Source organism: Thunnus maccoyii, chromosome 16 (genome assembly GCF_910596095.1).
Source record: "Thunnus maccoyii chromosome 16, fThuMac1.1, whole genome shotgun sequence".
Classification (NCBI taxonomy): Eukaryota; Metazoa; Chordata; class Actinopteri; order Scombriformes; family Scombridae; genus Thunnus; species Thunnus maccoyii.
In genome coordinates, this window is record NC_056548.1 from 9,310,121 (window position 1) to 9,328,821 (window position 18,701).

The 18,701-nt window shown below is 42.3% G+C and overlaps 2 long non-coding RNA genes across 4 annotated transcripts in view; one reads left to right on the forward strand and one right to left on the reverse strand.

The window, feature by feature from the left end:
* LOC121914050 overlaps positions 1 to 17,757 on the reverse strand; it is a 58,721-nt gene extending 40,964 nt beyond the window's left edge. For all 3 annotated transcript variants that reach the window (XR_006100449.1, XR_006100448.1, XR_006100447.1), the window contains exon 1: positions 17,684 to 17,757. This is a non-coding gene — a long non-coding RNA (uncharacterized LOC121914050). The remainder of the gene's footprint in view (positions 1 to 17,683) is intronic.
* LOC121914053 lies at positions 5,372 to 7,062 on the forward strand. Its single transcript, XR_006100452.1, has 3 exons — positions 5,372 to 5,405; positions 5,697 to 5,965; positions 6,129 to 7,062. It is a non-coding gene; the product is annotated as an uncharacterized LOC121914053 (long non-coding RNA).
* Positions 17,758 to 18,701: the final 944 nt, after the last annotated feature.

An 18,701-nucleotide genomic window follows, 5' to 3' on the forward strand; every position in this document is an offset into this window, starting at 1 on the left:
TATATCATCGGAAATTACCCTCATTCCCACTCCCACTCATGGAATCCTGCCTCACTCGGCTCCTTCAAAACAGTACAAACATCTCAAGGGGCAAACAATTATCTACAGCAGAAATTACGGTTCAAACTGGGTAACTGATTCATTATGTTTGTCCTGCTTTCATAAGTTCTGGCAACACATGCTCGGCCGAAGAAAAAGCATATTTCTGGATGGCACATCTCTACGGACACCAAAAAGCCTTTCTCTTCTCTAAATCATGACTATAAATGACGTTTGTGTGCTCCATGCTTTTATGATTTTTAGCCGAGGAGGGGGCTGAGGATCATAAAAAGAAAAGAGAAAAGGAGAACACAGGGCTTGTGGGTAATTATGGCGTGGAGTGGTGGGAGAGGGAGCGTTTGGGAAAGACTCGGGGGCCAGATGTGTGAGGAATGTTCTGGCTGCTGTAGCGTACAGAGAGGTGGATGGGTGGGTGGGGGGAGTGAAGACCAGTCGAATTACACAGCCTGCAGATCGTTAAAGAGCTGTCAAGCCTCCAGCGCTCTACTGTGTATTTCACATCATCTCGCTGAGCAGCTACAGTATACAGCCTCACTGTTCTGTCTGACAGTGGTGTAAAATAACTCTTGCACATTTACTCAAGTAATTGTACTGTTTCCATTTTATACCTCTACTTAGAGGGAAATACATTTATTTGACAGGTGAATTTTTAGATTAAGATTTTACATTAAACATAAACACGTTGTTAAAGTAGTAGTTACCAAACTTTTTAGCTAGTTTGTGAGCCCTTGTCACATTTAAGATGTCTATGAGTTGTTGGCAGTTCCACCAAAGAGTGATTTTCCCCCTCTAAATTTGGTTTAATAGTTTAATTTAACAGTTTCATATAAAGATGGACGTAGTGAGGTGTGACGTCACCCATCGGTTTGAATTTAAAGCCCAGAGTTGCTGCTTATGGTCAGTGCCGTCTTTTCTGTTTGGAGCTTCCAAAAAAGGAGTGCCGTTGCCTTTCCTGCTCTGGAAACGCACCCCGCTACCTCAAACCTGATCGAACGCTAGCTTTCTGGTGTACACTTGGGCTAACGTTAGCTACTTTTGCTAAATTGTGTTAATAGTCTGACTCAGTACGACAAGTCCTGGAACCGGGGAGAGCAGCAGGTGAGCAAACTGTCAATCACAGCTGTCAATCAATGCCCACACACAGCAGACATCAAATGTACTATAAGTCTTCAAATCTTATTAACGGTGCAATAATAATGCAATAATTTCCAAAATGACCACCAGTACACTTATTAGTGGGCCCAAATTCATCTATTGAGACCATAATGACTCGTTGAATGGGTTTATTGAACGGGAGTCAATTGGAGCCAGCATCTGGTGGCCGTCAGTGACGTTGCACTTAAAGGTACTTCTGTATCGGCTTTAGCCTCAAGCTGTGGTAGTTGCTCCTTGTTTCAGGCCCAAAGAGGTCAAATTATACAATATTTCACAAAAACAGCAACAATTAGAGGAAAGTGGGAAAATAAACACAAATTTGCATTGCAGATTTTTGTTTTTTCTTCTTTCCTCTCCCATATATCAACTCACAACCCCTCAAATTTATCTTGTGACCTTTTGGAGGTGGCCTTGGTTGGAAACCACTGGACTAAACTACCGAACTGTAGTATTAATAGTCATAACTGCAGCTTAAATATTGATGCATCAGCGTTAAAAATGTGTAACATAATAATATATCACTCACAGGGGATTTTTTTCTGCAGAACAAGGAATTTGACATTTCATCACCTTCCTAAAATAATGGCAGAAGTCATTTTTTTCAGGTTTCTCAGAAAACACACAAAAAAAATCATCATGGTGTGAATGCCCCCCTAATGATGCACAAGCTGCCTCTAGACACTGTACAACAGGCATACTATGATACCGGTCAAATGATGTTATGATCACTTATATTATGTTCAAGTGAGATTTTCACATCGAAAACACAAAAGTAAAGAGGTTCTTTTGTAATTTTTTAGTTATACACATAATTTCTAGCTGTTAGATTACAATACGGTATTCAAATCTTTCTTAAATAGATCATGTAATATGGAAAAAATGAGACAAAAACTGTAGATGAAATATTGTTTAAAAGGCAGAAAAGAGTTAACAGAAAGCCTTGTAATCACTTGAAACAGCCACAGATTCTGGAGCCTTTCCACTCTTTGCTAAATGCTAGCTACATGGCTATTTTGCTGACTAAAATGCTCACTAAAAAGACTGAATAAAAAGACTAAATAACTACACAATATGATGATTTAGTCACACTCTTGACATAGGTCATTATACTACAGGGGTAGAATGGCATCATCTGTTTATCATCTGTGATTTTACCAGAGGTGGCCAACATCATGAGGAGATGATTTAGGCAAAAAAAACATTTTTGTCAAAAAATGACTTGGGCCATTATTTTAGGAAGGTGACGATTTGATACTTTAAGTACATTTTGCTGATAATACTTATGTACTTCTCCTTTAGTAGTGACGATTTGATACTTTAAGTACATTTTGCTGATAATACTTATGTACTTCTCCTTTAGTAGGATTTTGGTAATTTTACTTAAGCAAATGATTTGGATACTTCTTCCACCACTGGTGCACCGCTGTGGACAGCTGCATTACCGCAGACAGTCTTCCTCCATCAAGACGGAGCCACAAGAAGCTGAGCATGTACTCATACAGGCTACCCACAATGCACCTGGAGAGCTCCAACCTGCGTCACAGGCAGATAATCATTTTAAAAAAAAAATTTAAAAAATACTCACTGCCCTCCATCTGCTTCTCATCATCCTCATCCATCTCGTCTTCCACCCCCCACCCCTGTTATACAGACTCCCTCTCTCTCTCTCTCCCTCTCTCTCTCAGTTTCATACTCTCCCTTCTCTAACTCATCCAACCCTCTACCACAACCTCTGGAGCTGTGGCATGGATAAATAGGCCATAACAGCTGGGTCTGAGTCCTGACCAGGACCACCCCTCCAGACTTGACCAACAACACTCCCTTTCCCCTGCCCGCAACCACCACCACCACCTCTATGAGTCTGTGCCCACATACTTGCTACAGAGCTGCCAGTTTCTCCATTACTGGCTTTATTTACGCAATGATTTACTGGTGCGTGAATAATTTTCTTATGCATTAAAACACATTACCTGAGTTCTTGATAAATGAGCAAGTAACTGCTTAGTCTGGGCTCGTAAAACGTTTGTTTACAGTTGCAGAGTTTGTAAAAGAGAAAAAAAAAAAGACGTTTTGAGTTATGACAGGTCTGCAAAAATCTATTTTCCATGTTCCTTCTCGAGCGCTTCAGGGCCATATACAAATATACCCAAAACGTACATGGTTCAAATAAATTCCTGATTGCGCCTTTAAGTTGAGAGCGTGTTGTTTGTTCAGCTGCTGAGGGCCTCAGAGAGAAACCCGGGGAGGCCGCGGAGAATTCATACCTTCCATTCATCACAGAGGAGAGGGAGCGGGGAGGAGGAGGAGGGACGAGGGTAAAGAAAGAGCGAGGAAATGAAGAGACAAGAGTGTGTGTTTTTTTTCTGCTCTGCTGAGTAAGGAGAGAGGTAAAGCTCAGCTTTCTGACAGCTGGGCTGTGAAACCTCTGCACAACTGATTGACTACTCATGCCTCATTCATGTGACCGTTCTGCACAAGTCACTGTCCACTCCCAGTGAGCGAGCTGTTGTACGTGCAATATCACACTGGTTTTAACATGTTTATAGGGAGCAGTGCAACAGTTTAGGAAATATGATTATCTCGTGTCTGTCCATAAGGTAAGGAGGCCATTAGATAAGTTTAAGATGCCAGTATACTCCGTCAGAACTGCTTGTCGGACAGTTGAATAGCTTCAGAAACCCTTTTCCAAGTTATACTGGGGGGCGGGGGGGGGGGGGGGGGGGGGGGGGGGTTGTACAGCCATTTCTGGAACTTAGCGAAACCAACAATCTGACATTCATCACGACTCCAAACAGTGATAGGCCAGCTGTGCAGGGGTGAGAAAGAGTAAATAATCAATAAATCATTTAGTCAATATGACATAATGATGAAAAATGCCTTAAACTATTTCCCAAGAGTCCAATGTGATGTCTTCATGTTGCTTGTTTTGTCCAACAAACTGTCTAAATTCAAAAATATTCGGTTTATGGTGATATAAACCAGGGAATTCTCACATTTCAGAAACTGGAATCAGTGAAGTTTGATCTTTTACTTGAAAAAACAATGTCACAACAAGGTCCGTTTAGTTGCTGCTCTGGAGCTTTTGATCACACCATCTTCCTCAGTAGATGAAGTTTGCCCAAACTGAATGGTAGATGTTTGTCTAACATTTTCAGCTCTACTTAAGGCTTATTTTTTCTACAGAAAAGATACTCATCTTGGCTTGAGAGATTGCACCAGAGCTGACAGGACACAGAACCCTGTGAGGCCTGAGTAATGTCTGGTTATGAAGTCATGCTAATGTGAGGACATACATGAACCATCTGTGTACTTATGGGAAACATTTAGTCTTCTTTACCGTCTCTTCTTACAGCTGTTGTCATCACAAAGTTGTCACGGTATTTTATGGACTGTTGAAAGCAGAACCTGTTAAATATGTAAGGTTGCCAAACCAAAAAAATACAGAATATATGTTAGTAAACTTAAAATAAAGTGGATGGTGACTAAACCCTGCTGGAGTGTTCTTGTTTAACCTCAGCTGACTTTGTCTTTACTGTCATCATGATTCAGAAATGCATCTCCACTCAGCTCCCACTTCCCCAGTCATGTCCAAGGCCATGTCGGAGCCTTGCTTCATCCTGTTGTTAGTCACTCCCGTTGCACCAGTGCTGCTACACAACTGTCTCATCAGCACTTCTCACTTCCTCAAAGCTCTTGCCACCAAAAAACATGTATGGCTGACTTCAGATCAGGAAGAACACAGCCGCTGCGGTCAAGGAATAATCTCAACCACGTAAACCACGCTGTACCCAGAACAGCTGTGAGCCCTGCTGATTCAACATTATACTAAAGCTGTGGAGGGATTTTGTTTTTTTTACTATTTGACCATGTTTGGAGTAAAATATTTTGACATAATCACATTTGCGATCATACCAGGGCCTGTCGGAGCTGAGTCGAGGCCGGGGCCAAGGAACTGGAACAGGAAAAATAAGGAAAGGGCGGGAAAAAAACACACGGAGAGGTTGTTTTGAGAGCCCCAATCGTTTATTACCCTCGATTTTCAGGGGCTGAAATTTCAGCCTCGCTGTGAGGAGAAACTCGAACCTGTGGTCCAGCTGTCCACAGCCTGCCAGAGTCGGGAAACCTCCACTGCATACGCTCGCCCACCCTTCCCCTCCCCAAATCCCCCCTGTCTCATCTCTCCCAGCCAGGTAATCAATGAGAAACCCAAACACGACATGGCTGTTAGAAGGATCAGGACTGACAGAGCTGTTGTGACATGTAGGCCCTACAAACAAATCTGTCGCTTGGCAGGGTAACCATGTTCCTCGTTGTATGTTTTATGTTCCTTCGCTTGTTCTCACTCTCTGTATCAAAAACACCAACAGGAGGTCAAACAATTTTAATTTATTTTTGGCTGAGCAAGTGGAAACTGTTTTCTTTAATAACTGATTTAATCTGCTAGCCCAAAACCTCTCTTTTCTTCTCTGTATCTGCCACAGAAGGAGGGAAGGCCACTCTGAACGCACAGTGACTCATTATCGATGCCTCTGTCACACACAGGGAATTAGTGACCTTGGGCACCGGACAATGAGGAGTTGTCTAAACTGCTTGTCTTATCAGTCTCCTCTGGCGGTCACTCTGTATCTGGCACACTTATAAACAGGTCCTCTCAGGCAAACTCTCCCACAGTCTCCTCAGCACAGAGACAAGAAAGGATATGTTACCATGGCAATGTGGTGTCAAAGAAATTGCTTATCCTGAATTCATGGTACAGTAAATCGAATCAAGTCTTTTATTGTGTTACTATATTTATCTTCTTAGACTTTTTTTTTTTTTTTACAGAAGTCAAACAAAATACGCCTATAAATGCAATGACTCATTTTACAGATGATTTTTGTCATGATTGTTTTTTTCTCTTCTCATACATACAGATGGTGTTTTGGTCTCGCTGAGTACAGTCTGTACTTTCCTTCAAACTAAACATTACAGAGGAGCAGAACACATGTGCAACTTGTTAATGAATTTGACTATAACAGAGTTCAAACCTGCATTAACTGGGTTTTTTTTTTTTTGGCCTCTTGAGGGAAGTGCAGAAAGCTGTAAACACAATAGTGACATATTATCCGCTTAAAATGTTTCTATGTCAAAATTATTTATAAATTTAGCAGACAAAGAGCAACAATAGTTTTTGGAGTTGTATTTCTGTCAACTTGACTGAGTGTAAATCCAATATTCACTTCTTTTTGTTCTGTTTACTCTCTATAACAAATCAAGAAGCTCCACTATGTTCACTAGCTTGTGGCTAAGTTTGACTATGTGCCATTTAATGCTGGGCAGGTAGACACTGATGACACCAAAACAATGAGCCGAAAGACACTAAAACACTCAATTTTGAGGGGAACTGTAGAGTCAGGTGAAAATTTACGGTGGGTTTGTCACTATGAGCGACTGTGAACATTACACATAGTAAATGGAACTTTTGCTATCAGATAAATGTCGATTAATGCCACTTTAAAAAGGTACCCTGTGGAGTGTTTGGGCACTAGAAGCACTATTTTCATGCCATTCTAGCACACATACAAGGAATCACGTGTTTACATATAAACATGCATTTGGCACAGTACACACTCCTGCTGACGGTTTCACAATCTTCTACTGATCAACAGTTGGCAACGATAACACGCTGGGGGAACACAGCAGTGCGCCAGCAAAAGGAAGTGAAGAAGAGAAGTGCTAGCCAACATGAAAAAATGGATGCAAACAGTGCATGTTTTCAAATATAAAGAGATTGCTTGCTTAAACTTGATAATTATAATCAAGAGTATGATGTTAACATGGACATGGGATGTAAACATTGTGTGCACATAAAAAGGACCATTGCAAAAAGTACTAGTTTCCCAATGATTAAATGTTAACCTGTTGCATATGTTTATCAGCACCTCTATATCTCTTGGCCTGAATCTGTGTCACTTGACAGTGTATTGTTCAGCTCTTGACAGCATGCTGTCTGGATGTTGTTGTTATGGAAGTCAGTACTGTTTGTTGCTAGTAGGCGATCAACAAGTGCCAGAGCAGAGTAAAGGGCGGAAGAGGGTACAGGGGAGGAGGAACAGAGTTCATGGGCCAGCAGATGTTTCAGCTTTTGGGTTTTGGCTAAAAAAGGGCAATTAAGAGCTGCTCTTAATGAGGCTGGCAGGCACCCCATAAACTGTCTGGTTCAGTGAAAGAGTTGCTCATTAGGCAGAGCTGCCCAAAAAAAACGCCCACCTCCCCCCCATCACCTCCACCCACATGGAACAGGAAGTGATGGATCAGACATTTGCAAAATTGCAAATACAAACAGTTACTTTATATTATGTCTGGCTTTGCTGACATTTAGTGTGTGTGTGTGTGTGTGTGAGTGTGTGTGTGCGTGTGTGTGCATGTTTTAATGTGTGTCCTTGTGTGCTTGCATGTTTGTTGTGCGCCAGACAAGTGTGGTAATGATGCACATTTTCCATGAGGTAGCTACCTCCAGCATTAAAGCCTTGCACAGCCAACTGAACATTACTGATGAGAAGGGAAACATTAAAATACAGAGCAACCAAAACAGACCCCACTATGATCCACAGATCTTGTTTTCCCACCCTCTATTTCTGTGCTCCATAAATTTCTAATTTAACTAATAAAGAACTAGAACCAGAGCAGGGACCCCGGAGAGCTGGCTTACAGCACAGCCACCAGTTATAGCAGTCAGACAGAAACACAGAGACTGATTTTCTTTTTCTTCAAGGTGCACTAGATCTCACCCACATTTCCAAATCAAGTACAGGGATTCTCCACTCTCACGCTATCTGGCATGGCATGTCCCTGGACCTGTCTGGCATCAGGAGTGGTTGGCACAACGCTTTCTATTGAGTCTTCACAAAAACTAGGTCATTTGCAAATCTCTCACTGGACACACGCAGTGGAAGGAAAATAAACGGGGGGAAATGGAATGGACACAGAGCTCAACTGGAGGTGGACAACTCAAGCAGCTTCCTGTGAGGGCCACAGAGGGATGCTGAGAGGGAGGTTAAGATCATGCAAAGTTGTGATAATGTATTGTTGTTTCTGTTATTTGCTATAGCTGTGGAGATCATCGTCCTTCTGATATCTTAAAGGGGATGTATCATGCACGTTTTCAGGTGTATATTCATATTCTGGGGCTCTACTGGTATAGCTTTGCATGATTTACAGTTCAAAAAACTTCTTATTTATTTAATACTGGCCCTTTATGCAGGCCCTCAGTTCGGCCTCTGTCTGAAACAGGCCATTTTAGCTCCTGTCTCTGTAAGGCCCACCTCCCAATGAGCCCCCTCTGTTCTGATTGGTTAGTTTCCTCTGGCTCCATAGGCTACATAAACAAACAGTAGTAGGATTTCACTTCTCCTTTTCATTCTTTACTCGAAATGGAAACTTAAACACATCCGTACATATTTGAGCCTGATTCCGATCTGAAATACACGAGTGGGCGACGTGAACAACTCATGGAACAACCTTAGCAACAGAAGCTAGGGAACGGAAACAAACAATCTGATGTCATCACCAAGTGACAATCTCCAGGGCTGAAAAATGAAGCCAATGCAGAAGTGCCAAAAACTGCAGTTCCTCAAACGGCCACTTGAGGCTCCAAAAGCGAGTCAATCCCCATAGACCCTCATGTTAAAATGCCCAACTCTACAGCAGAAATAAACATGTTTACAGCCTGGTACAAACAACAGTTTTGGGCTCTATAGCTAATTTACCCTTTCATGACAACTGTATGGGGGGTGATTTTTTTTTCTATAACTCACCCGTTTAAATCTTATTAAGCAGTAAAGTTATGCATAATAAAGGACATGGCTGCTTTAAGTGGCAGGTCACTAGCCACTAGGTGGCTTGTTTCAGGAACCACACTTCATTCGGCCCACCTCAGCTCCACCTCTTCGGCCATTTTGGATTACCCAGGCAGAGTCAGGCACTGCCAAGATGGCGATGGCCAGAGCCGCCCACTTTGAGCTTTGAGCTTCAGAAACCAATGGGTGATGTCACGGTGGCTACGGCCATATTTTTTACAGTCTATGGTCATCAGGAGGAAGCAGTAGAGATAACTTTGCAAACGAAGCGTTCAGAGCAGGCTGAAGCCCTGGCTTTTGACTTTCAGGGGGCATTTTTACATATGTTCATCTCAAGTCTTGGAACTCTGACCATAGACATCCAACATTGTAAAAGTATATGAATAACAGAAAATGACATAAAGCATGATATGTCCCCTTTAAGTCGCCATTTTATTGTTCCATACTTTGCATGTGACGTGATTTCCTCCTGGTGGATTCAATAACTTTTATCTCATCTTATAAATCATGCAGGAATTCCAAACCCCATATCTCTTTCATAATGCACCCCCTTTATCTCTATAGTCCTTTCAAGCAGGCCTTGGATAATGTCTGATAGCAATTAAGCTTTGGAGAACTTCATAAACAAGTCTGTCATAACACATATGACCTATTGTTCACATCACACTGAAGCCTAAAACAAGTTTGCAGCACACATGTTATTGTCATCACCACTAAGACAGGGCTTCTAGAAATATCTGGTGGAAACCAGCCGCGCAGGAAGTGAGAAGAAAAAAGCTCAGATGAGAGACAGGAAATCAGGTGACTAGAGTTTTATTGTTTTTTTTTCCTCATAGTGTTACAGTATAGGAATAGACTCTGGCAAAGTAATAGTTCAATGGAGCCAAACAAAACGGAACAAAAATGCTCACACCTGAAAGAGCCATATTTCTCTCTTTCAGTTAGCCGGAGTGAATATACTGAAGTTCTCAGTCAACAGTCCATATAGAGTTATGGAATCGATCCCTGCCCCCACATCCTCCCTTTGCCATGAGCCTGAAGCGTATGTCTGCCAGATGTCCAAAGCAAGGGGGGGATATGAAAGGGCTGAAGCCTGCCAGAGGTGTCTTATATCGGAGGAATTATTATCCTAACGATATAACATAACACATGCCGTCAGTCCCTCCAGGAGTAACAACCCCCGATCTATATTTGAGCCACGTCCCTTTCATTTAGCTGACCTTCTGGAAAAGCAGAAGGAAGACGATGACAAGAATTTTCCTTCTCCATCCAGGATTTGTCCACCTTTAGGCTATACCTGAGAGTACATGAGACTCAAATCTTTCAAGTTTACTTTTTCAGACAGACAGACAGACAGATAGACAGATAGATAGATAGATAGATAGATAGATAGATAGATAGATAGATAGATAGATGCTGCAGCTGGAAATGAGGCTGATGAGTCACTGAACCAAAACTGTAAAGTTTAAAACCAAAATAAAAACCTGAAAGACATTAAAATACCTGTTGAGCCCCCTATGGGTTCATCACAATGTGCAACCCCTTTGACATTAAACATAGTCATTTGACATATTGTTTATATAAAAATATTGCTTCATGCAGCTTTAAATATGAAGCTAGCCTGACTTTGAAAGATTTAGTTGAAACTAAACAAAACTGAAAGCAACGCTTTACCAAGAATGATGAATTGTGGAATTTGTGGTTTTGTGTTATCTGAGTCAAACTGGAACAAACAGGGGAAAAAACCTTTCCTGTGCAGACTGAAACAAAATTATCCTCCCTAGACACAGGACTACTGGTGAAAGTTTACGTGTGGCAGCCAAGTACTGCTCTCAGGTCATAATTTGAATCAGGGGTTTGTTTGATAATTGACCAATAAAGAATATGTTTGTGCTTGAGAAAAGGCCCCATAATCCCTAGCTACACCCCTACTTATTTAGCAAACATAAGCTTAAAAACTCACTAGTAGAATCCCTGAAATATGCACTTCAGTTTGTGTAAGTTCTTGTAAAAGTAAACTATATACATGTAGGGAAACTCGATCCCGTTACTTGACTTGAGTTGTACCATGTAGCGCACATGTATACAGACCCTGGTAGATGGATATCTACCCCTGAGCCCCTAGAGCATTTCAGTGAATAGACGAGGAGGAGGGTAGACAGTACCTGACATTTACTTAGCACTGCAGGATAGACAGGCCATTGTCTTTGCTGAAATGAGAAACTCCGCCGCAGAAGGGCGAATGAGGGAGAAAGAGGGTGACAACCTGATATCAATCTAATGAAATAATAGCAAGAGCTCTGATGTGGATATCTGGGATATCTAGACTTATACCCCATTGTCAAGTGTCTCCTAACCTTGGGAAGCACAGACACACAAAGAGGATGAAACAGTAAAATGATGCAGTGAACTCTCCTGCACACCTTCACTTTCACTCCCTCAAAAGGGGATGACACATGTTGAATAAAAAATCCCCCTGGATCTGAAACTATCTGTAGATGTGACCACAGATAAGGATTTCAAAGGTCTGATTGAGATGGCACTGATGAACCTTACGGGCTTAAATGCCACCCTGCCTGGGGTTGTTTTTCTAATCATGTGTTGAAAGCTAACTTTAAAGGAGGCTGCGAGGTAAACAGCCAGAGAGACACAGACAGACAGAAAGCGCATATGGCAGGCAGAGACAAACATATAAGGTGAAGACCAAGCCAACAGCACAAGCTGTCTCCTGATCTGTCCCTGCAATGTCAACAGCCTGGATTACTTTCCCGCGTCTACGCAGTCGGCCAGACCAACAGGCTGCCACAAAACAGCTCGAACCACTCAGCATCCATCAGATAAAAAGAGGAAGGGAAAGAAGAAGTCGAGAGCTGATGAAAGGAAGTGAGACTGAAGCCAACGAAACATCTGCTCCAGATCCCTTTTAGTGGAGTCCGTCCCCTTCTCGCAAAACGTTTTGTTTGTCCATAGGTCAGGAAAACAAGCCAAACACACACACACACACACACACACACACACACACACACACACACACACACACACAAAGAGATGCTCGGAGATGTGTGCACAGAGGGAGAAGTTAATAAGTCAATAGGACACAGCTCCATATCTTATTGGGCCTTGTCTTAGCAGCTCGTCCAGGAGAATAATAAGCGGGACTGACACAAATCAATGTTATCTTTTCACTCGTGAGGGTGGAAGGAGCGAGCCAAAGTGCCAAGAAGAACAAAGGAACAAAAAGGAAGAGAAAAAAGGAGGGAAGAGGAGAATGAAAAGCCCCCTTCTGACTCGCAGTGACCCACATACATTTGCCCAGCTTTTCTGGGGCTCGCTCTCTCTTGGCAACCGGCAGCCTCTGTGAAAGAATCCCAGCGTTCAGCCAAAGGCAAAGCCCATGTGAGGGAGGGGAGGGAAGGATGGCAGAGAGGGAGAGGGACAGGGAGAGGGAGAGGGAGAGGGAGGTGCGGACGGGTGGACACCAGACCCCTCCTCCTCCTCCTCCTCCTCCTCCTCCTCCTCCTCCTCCTCCTCCTCTTCCCGAGGGCCTGTTGCTCCTGGCGACCAGCGCTAAATGGATTCCTCCAGATCCAAAAGGCCGAACACACACAGAATGTAGTGGAGGAAGAAGAATTCAGATTCTTTACTTAAAGCACCAACACAACAATCTTTAGCAAAAGAACAGCAGTATTATCTTACTCTGAAGAGAAATGGCCTCCATGGATGATATATTATTACATGATTTTATTAGATTGTAAATCCTGATGCATCAATGAGTAAATTGCCTAGGGCTAAAGATTACTTCCACTATCGATTAATCAACTGATAGTTGCAGCTCTAAATTTTCCACTGTTGCAACGGGTCAAAGTTTAAAGTAGTTTTAACTTTATATATAGTTCAGTAGTTTAATCTGGTGCCTCCAAAGGGTCAGATAAATCTGGAGGTTTGTGAGATGATTAATGAGGCAGGAAAGAAGAAAAAACAAAGTTCTGCGACACAATATATATCATTTTTTATGGATTTTTCTCTAATCTTTGCTTTTTTTTTGTGAAAGATTGAGTAACTGAAAGTTTGTAGGTCTTGAATAATCACTTAAATTAAACCATCTGAGAGGTTTAATGACTAAATCCCTCTTTGATGGAACTGCTAACAACTCACAGCAATATTTCCCTCTGAAATGTAGAGGAGTAGATGTAAAAAAGTGGCATAAAATGAACATACTCAAGTAAAGTACAAGTGCATCAAAATTGTACTTAAGTACAGGTCTTGGGTGATGTACTTACTTTCCACCACTAACGGGAATGGATGGCATTCAGCGAGCTGAGCTCTGCCGATCAATAAATCAAAAGTGATGACACTCAACTTCCCATTTCTTCACTTATAAACAGTTATATAAGCGAACATTTCAACACATCATCTTTATTTGATGCAGCTCCTAAAAAGAGGTTAGACTGAATGATTTTGGCGCACTAATTCAGAGCAGCAGCTGCGTCTCAATCAGCAAACAAACTGAAAAGAGACCAGTAGAAGGTTTTAATGGGGCATTTGATTGGGGTGTCCAGACGTGTAGCCTCATGATGGATGAATGCGGAGCCTTCTAAGCGACAGTGACATAATCAGAGAGCTGTAGGTCAGCTAGTGACAGCTGAGTGGCTGTGGCCCGAGCGGGAGAAAGAGCCCTTTCAGCCCCAACGCTCGCGGACGCCGATCCAAGTTCATTAGCAGTCAGACCGGCTACAGGGCCTGCTGCAGGCTTCTCCGAGCCACACATGACACATACACACACATGTATCAGCATGCACAGACACACAGAACATCGCATAACAAGCAGCTTTTTCTTCTTAAAGTGAATCAGTTTTTGTTCTTAATGGTCCAAGGTTGTGATTTTTCTCCCCTCGCTTGCCTTTTAACGGCTCTGGCAAAGCGTTTTATCTATAAACAATAAAAGGTTAGGGCTAAAACATTTTTCTCTGGTTTGGCCCTTTCACTACTAATCATCTATATACTCTCCCCTCTTTTCCTGCCATTAAGCTACGATGGAGCCAAACCCGCAGCCCAGCCAAAGAACCTGATAGTCGTGGAACCCATGCAGCTCTCCCCCCCTTGGAATGCATTTCTGCTGCGCTGCACTTTTCACCATCCAGTAGGGAATGGATGCAACCCCCCCCCCCCACAAAATAAAAAAAAAAAAAACCCTCTCGCACCCACCCACTCAGACACAAACACACCACTTGCTTTTGAGCGATTGCCCTCCAAACCGAGTCGGGCCTACGTGCCTACACAAACTGTCTGATACAAAATCTCAGGGTTTTATAGCACACATTACACATCAACAGTCTCTCTCACACACACACACACATACAAAAAGAGCCACAAAACACTCACACCCTTCTCCTCATAAATGACCACAACTGAACAGATGAACAAATTCCTCCCCCCTCACACTTCTCAGCTTCCCTAAACCACAGCAGCACTCATGGAGAGATGACAGCTTTGGCCAGACGTTAGCGTTCACCTCAGCATGTGATCTTGTGTTTCAAAGTCAACACAATGTGAAGACCACTTCACTTCACCTACAGGCACACACTCACCCCCACCAAACACAGCGTGTCCTTTCTAGTGCATCTTTCAGCCCCCCTCGCTTTTATTTATCCCTCCCTCACATGCTGTACTCTGCTCACTTCTTCCTTCCCGCCTCCGAAACATGCCTACCTCACACCTCTCGTGAGTGGGCCTGCAGGATGTACAGTAATTTGGAAAGCGGTGGAGAACTCTAGAGGTAGTTTGTAATGAAAATAACTCGACTGTGTGAGCCCTTTTGAGACTGAAAGTGGGAAAGCAGAGAGTAAAGAAAGCAAGAAGGGGAGTTAAGAAAGATGGAGGGAAAAGACGACAAAAGGGAAGAAGCAGGGGAGATAACTAGAGTGTGACCTGCATCCTGACAGTGCAGCCCCCCAGTTCCTGTGGGAACTATTCTACTGCCCCCTGGTGGCCAACATGCACGCACAGCCCTACCTACACTGAACCCATATAGCTGCACTGAACACACCTCTTTCCCACACTACAGTAACACCATGTCCTCCTGCACCATTCATTCACTCTCTCTGTGATGACTCAAATTATACACCACACCACACGTTCTGTAATTACATAGACCCTAATGTGTATACTTCACATAAAAAAGACACTCACCCACGTACAGGATGAGTCGGAGGAGCAGCAGTGTCCCTGTGTGACGCAGGGTTTCCAGACCCTGCCACTCTATACTCTTCACATGTACTCGCCTGCAGTGCAGCATATTATTTCATAAAGACATCAAGTAGGCTATGACCTGATTATAGATGTAATGAATGTGGAGGCAAAGAAAGATGACACCTAATCTACCTGAGACAGTTCCCCCACCCTGGGGCCTGCCATTGTGCCGTGGGTGAGTGTATTGTATGCACATTTGCGTGAGTGTGGATGTTAATATGTGGGAATTATTTGTTATTGTGTTAGTAAAGACTTAAAGGCAGAATGAGTAGAATTTTCCTAAAAAAAAAAAAAATGTATAGACTTGTACACCCACTAGTAGTGTGTGGCGGCGTCTGTATCTGCAGAGACAGCGCCCTCTGTCTGTATTTTCTATTTTGTTGTGTTCGGGATGTTTCTGGGCATCAACCTTTGGACAGTGGGTGTGTAGCCCAAAGCCAATAACAGCACGCAGGGTGTGAGGGTTGACTCTATAAAAATTCAGCAACATAGTGCTGCACTAAAGCGTAGTGCTTCTAGTGTTGTTGAGCCGGAAAAGAGGGGCCAACTTTGAATGTCGTATTTACAAACTGCAACCGTCAAATCCTACTCATTCTGCCTTTAACCTAAAAATGTTTCTTGTTTTCAATATATCAAATATGCTTGCAACATCTTTAAAGGACCAGTGAGTAGTATTTAGTGGCATCTACAGACTTGGCAGAACTGGAATATAATATTCATATGTTTTAATTAGTGTATAATCACCTGAAAATAAGAATCATTGTGTTTTTGTCACCATGTTGCCCCGTCGTGTCTCTACAGTGACTACAATTCTTAGTTAGAAATTCTTAAAATGACATCTACTCCTTCTACCTCATTAAAAATCCAGAATCTATGAATAAATATGCAAATATTATTCATCTCAAAAGTTTAACTGCTGGAAAAAAGATGTCTCTTCACCTCACTGAAAAGTCAATTCTCAATGTGTGTGCACTGGTTCCCACATTACATCTGTATGAGATGCATACTGGACCAGGGTTGACTACAAACTAGTTGTGATGTCACAAGTCATGCTTTCAGGTTCACACTTTAAACTCAGATTTTCAGTAGGCTCAGAGAAACTTTCCCACTTCGGTGGCTGAAAGTGAAAACAGCCTTCTATTGTTAAACTCTGCACATACATCATTCTGAACAGTTAAGCTCAAACATTCAAGTGAACAATAAGCAAAACACATCTTTGAGCGGAGGCGGACTTTAAACTGCTGGGAATGATTTTAAAGCCAGTCATAAAATTTTCCACAGGAGAATTTATGTTTGGCACAAACCTACAAAAGCCTCAACTTTATTTTACACCTGTGAAATACTTGAGACAGCATTATTTTTGATATGCGGGGTGTTAAAAGATGTTCAATCAGATTCTAAGAGTCAGGGGAAACATTAGGTATATTTTTCACATGACTAATTAAACTGTAACTTAAACCACAGCTGTTCAGCAAACACGCAGCTGTTCCCTTTGGATAGATTATTTGTAGCTATGCTAGCAGCTCTAGAGAACCACAAGAATTTGGTCCAGAGTGAAAACATCTTGTAAACTATTGGATGAACTGCCATTAAATCTGGAATAGACATTCCTGCTGCCCAGAAGATAAATCCTAATGACTTTGGTGATCCTGCTAACTGTGAATAAATAAACAAGCTAACATTAGTACGATGATTGTATGCAAATAATCTAATATGCTAAACATTACATCCTAAAGATTAACACGTTAGCTGTGAGCACACAAGCACATTACTATTAAGCTCAAGACACAGCTGTGCCTAAATACAGCTGAGGATAAATTTATAATTCTGCATCAAGGGTTCAGGGGAAAGGTGCAGAGATACAGTGTGGGGGCTGCAAAAACTGTATTTGGGCTGTTTGTGTTTTGTCCTACAAGTGGTATAGATTGTTGAGAGTGAAGGCAACATGACAAAAGTTGGAAAAATGCTTATTAATGTGCTCCTTTTCAAAAAATACACATCTAGCAAAGTCATTTCCGCTCCAAACCTTTTGCTCACAGCACTGTAAATATACTGTAAATTACTGTGGGGATGATTGGTCTGAACATGTACAGTATATTGGTCTAGCGTGGCAGTGATGCTATCAGCAGGTGAAACCTGGAGTTGAACTATAAATCACAACTTATGTCATGTATAAATCCAGCTTGAGGCTTAATCCTGTTTGGGAGACAGTCCCAAACACATCCCACTGAAAAGCTTAGGACAGCAGCTGCTGTGCAAGAGATAGGAAAGTTAACCAGATGGACATTTGTCAAACCAAACAGTCTTAGTCCTCATCTTTGAAGGCTTTTCTCTTGTAAAACCAAAACATACAGTTTGAAAGCATAAAGCATAGATCTCACCTTTGTGTGGCTTGTCAGGAAGTTTTTGAGTGGAGCCTTCTTTGATTATCTAAGTTGGAATAGTCTTCCTCCTGTGGCCGGAGGGTGAAAAACACCCACTGCAATCACAGTTGGTTGATATGAGTGTATTTTCCCCATCGGCCACAAGAAGCAGCAATGAGAGATAGATATTTTACAAAAAAAGGCTTCAAGGATGAGACTAAAGCCACAGATATACTCCCGAGCAGACACGGACAGCTGCAGACACCACAGATGCAAAGTAGCTGTGTTTATATACTACTTTCTGGAGGATTCATTCCATACATCGAAGTAGATCGGTGTCTAAAGGAAGACAGCGTTGTGACCGCGCAGACTGGTGCGGTCACAACAAATTGGAGGTTCGTCGATGTCGACAGAGCCTATGCGTACACCCTCTGATGATGAAATTTATGTCATGCAGACCCTAGAGGACGTGGAAGGTATAATTTCAGCTTAACTGGTTGGTTTGGCAAATGTACATCTGGTTAACTTTCTCACCACCAGTCAAGACACTTCCTTAAACTTTCCAATGGGAAATATCCGGGACTTTCTCCCACACAAGTGGATGAGACAGTCCAAAGGCTGAAGGCCTAAAGCCGCAGCTTTACTCAGACTCAGCTGTGCCTCGAACTGAATACTAATGTACTGAGAGTTAACGTGTTAATTGTAGAGAGTCGAAGTCAAACTGGAACTTCCAGGAGTTTTTTTTGAAAAACTATCTAATATTGTTGTTTATTCAATAATTATGTTTAGTAGCGGCCTTTAATGACCATCGTTTCCCATTAGAGTCCATGAGCGAGTCGAGGGGTCAAGGCTAGTTCAGACATGTCTGTAATAACAGCAGGACAGAGAGGAGTGAAGGCGGTACAAGTCTTCAAACAGCAGAGATTACAGCCAGAACGTTGAAAAATGACTTTAGAAGAAAGCCTTGGGGAGTTTTATGGATATGGACAACACCAACTAATGGTAAGTACCCACACTTGTAGTTCTTTTAAGGAGG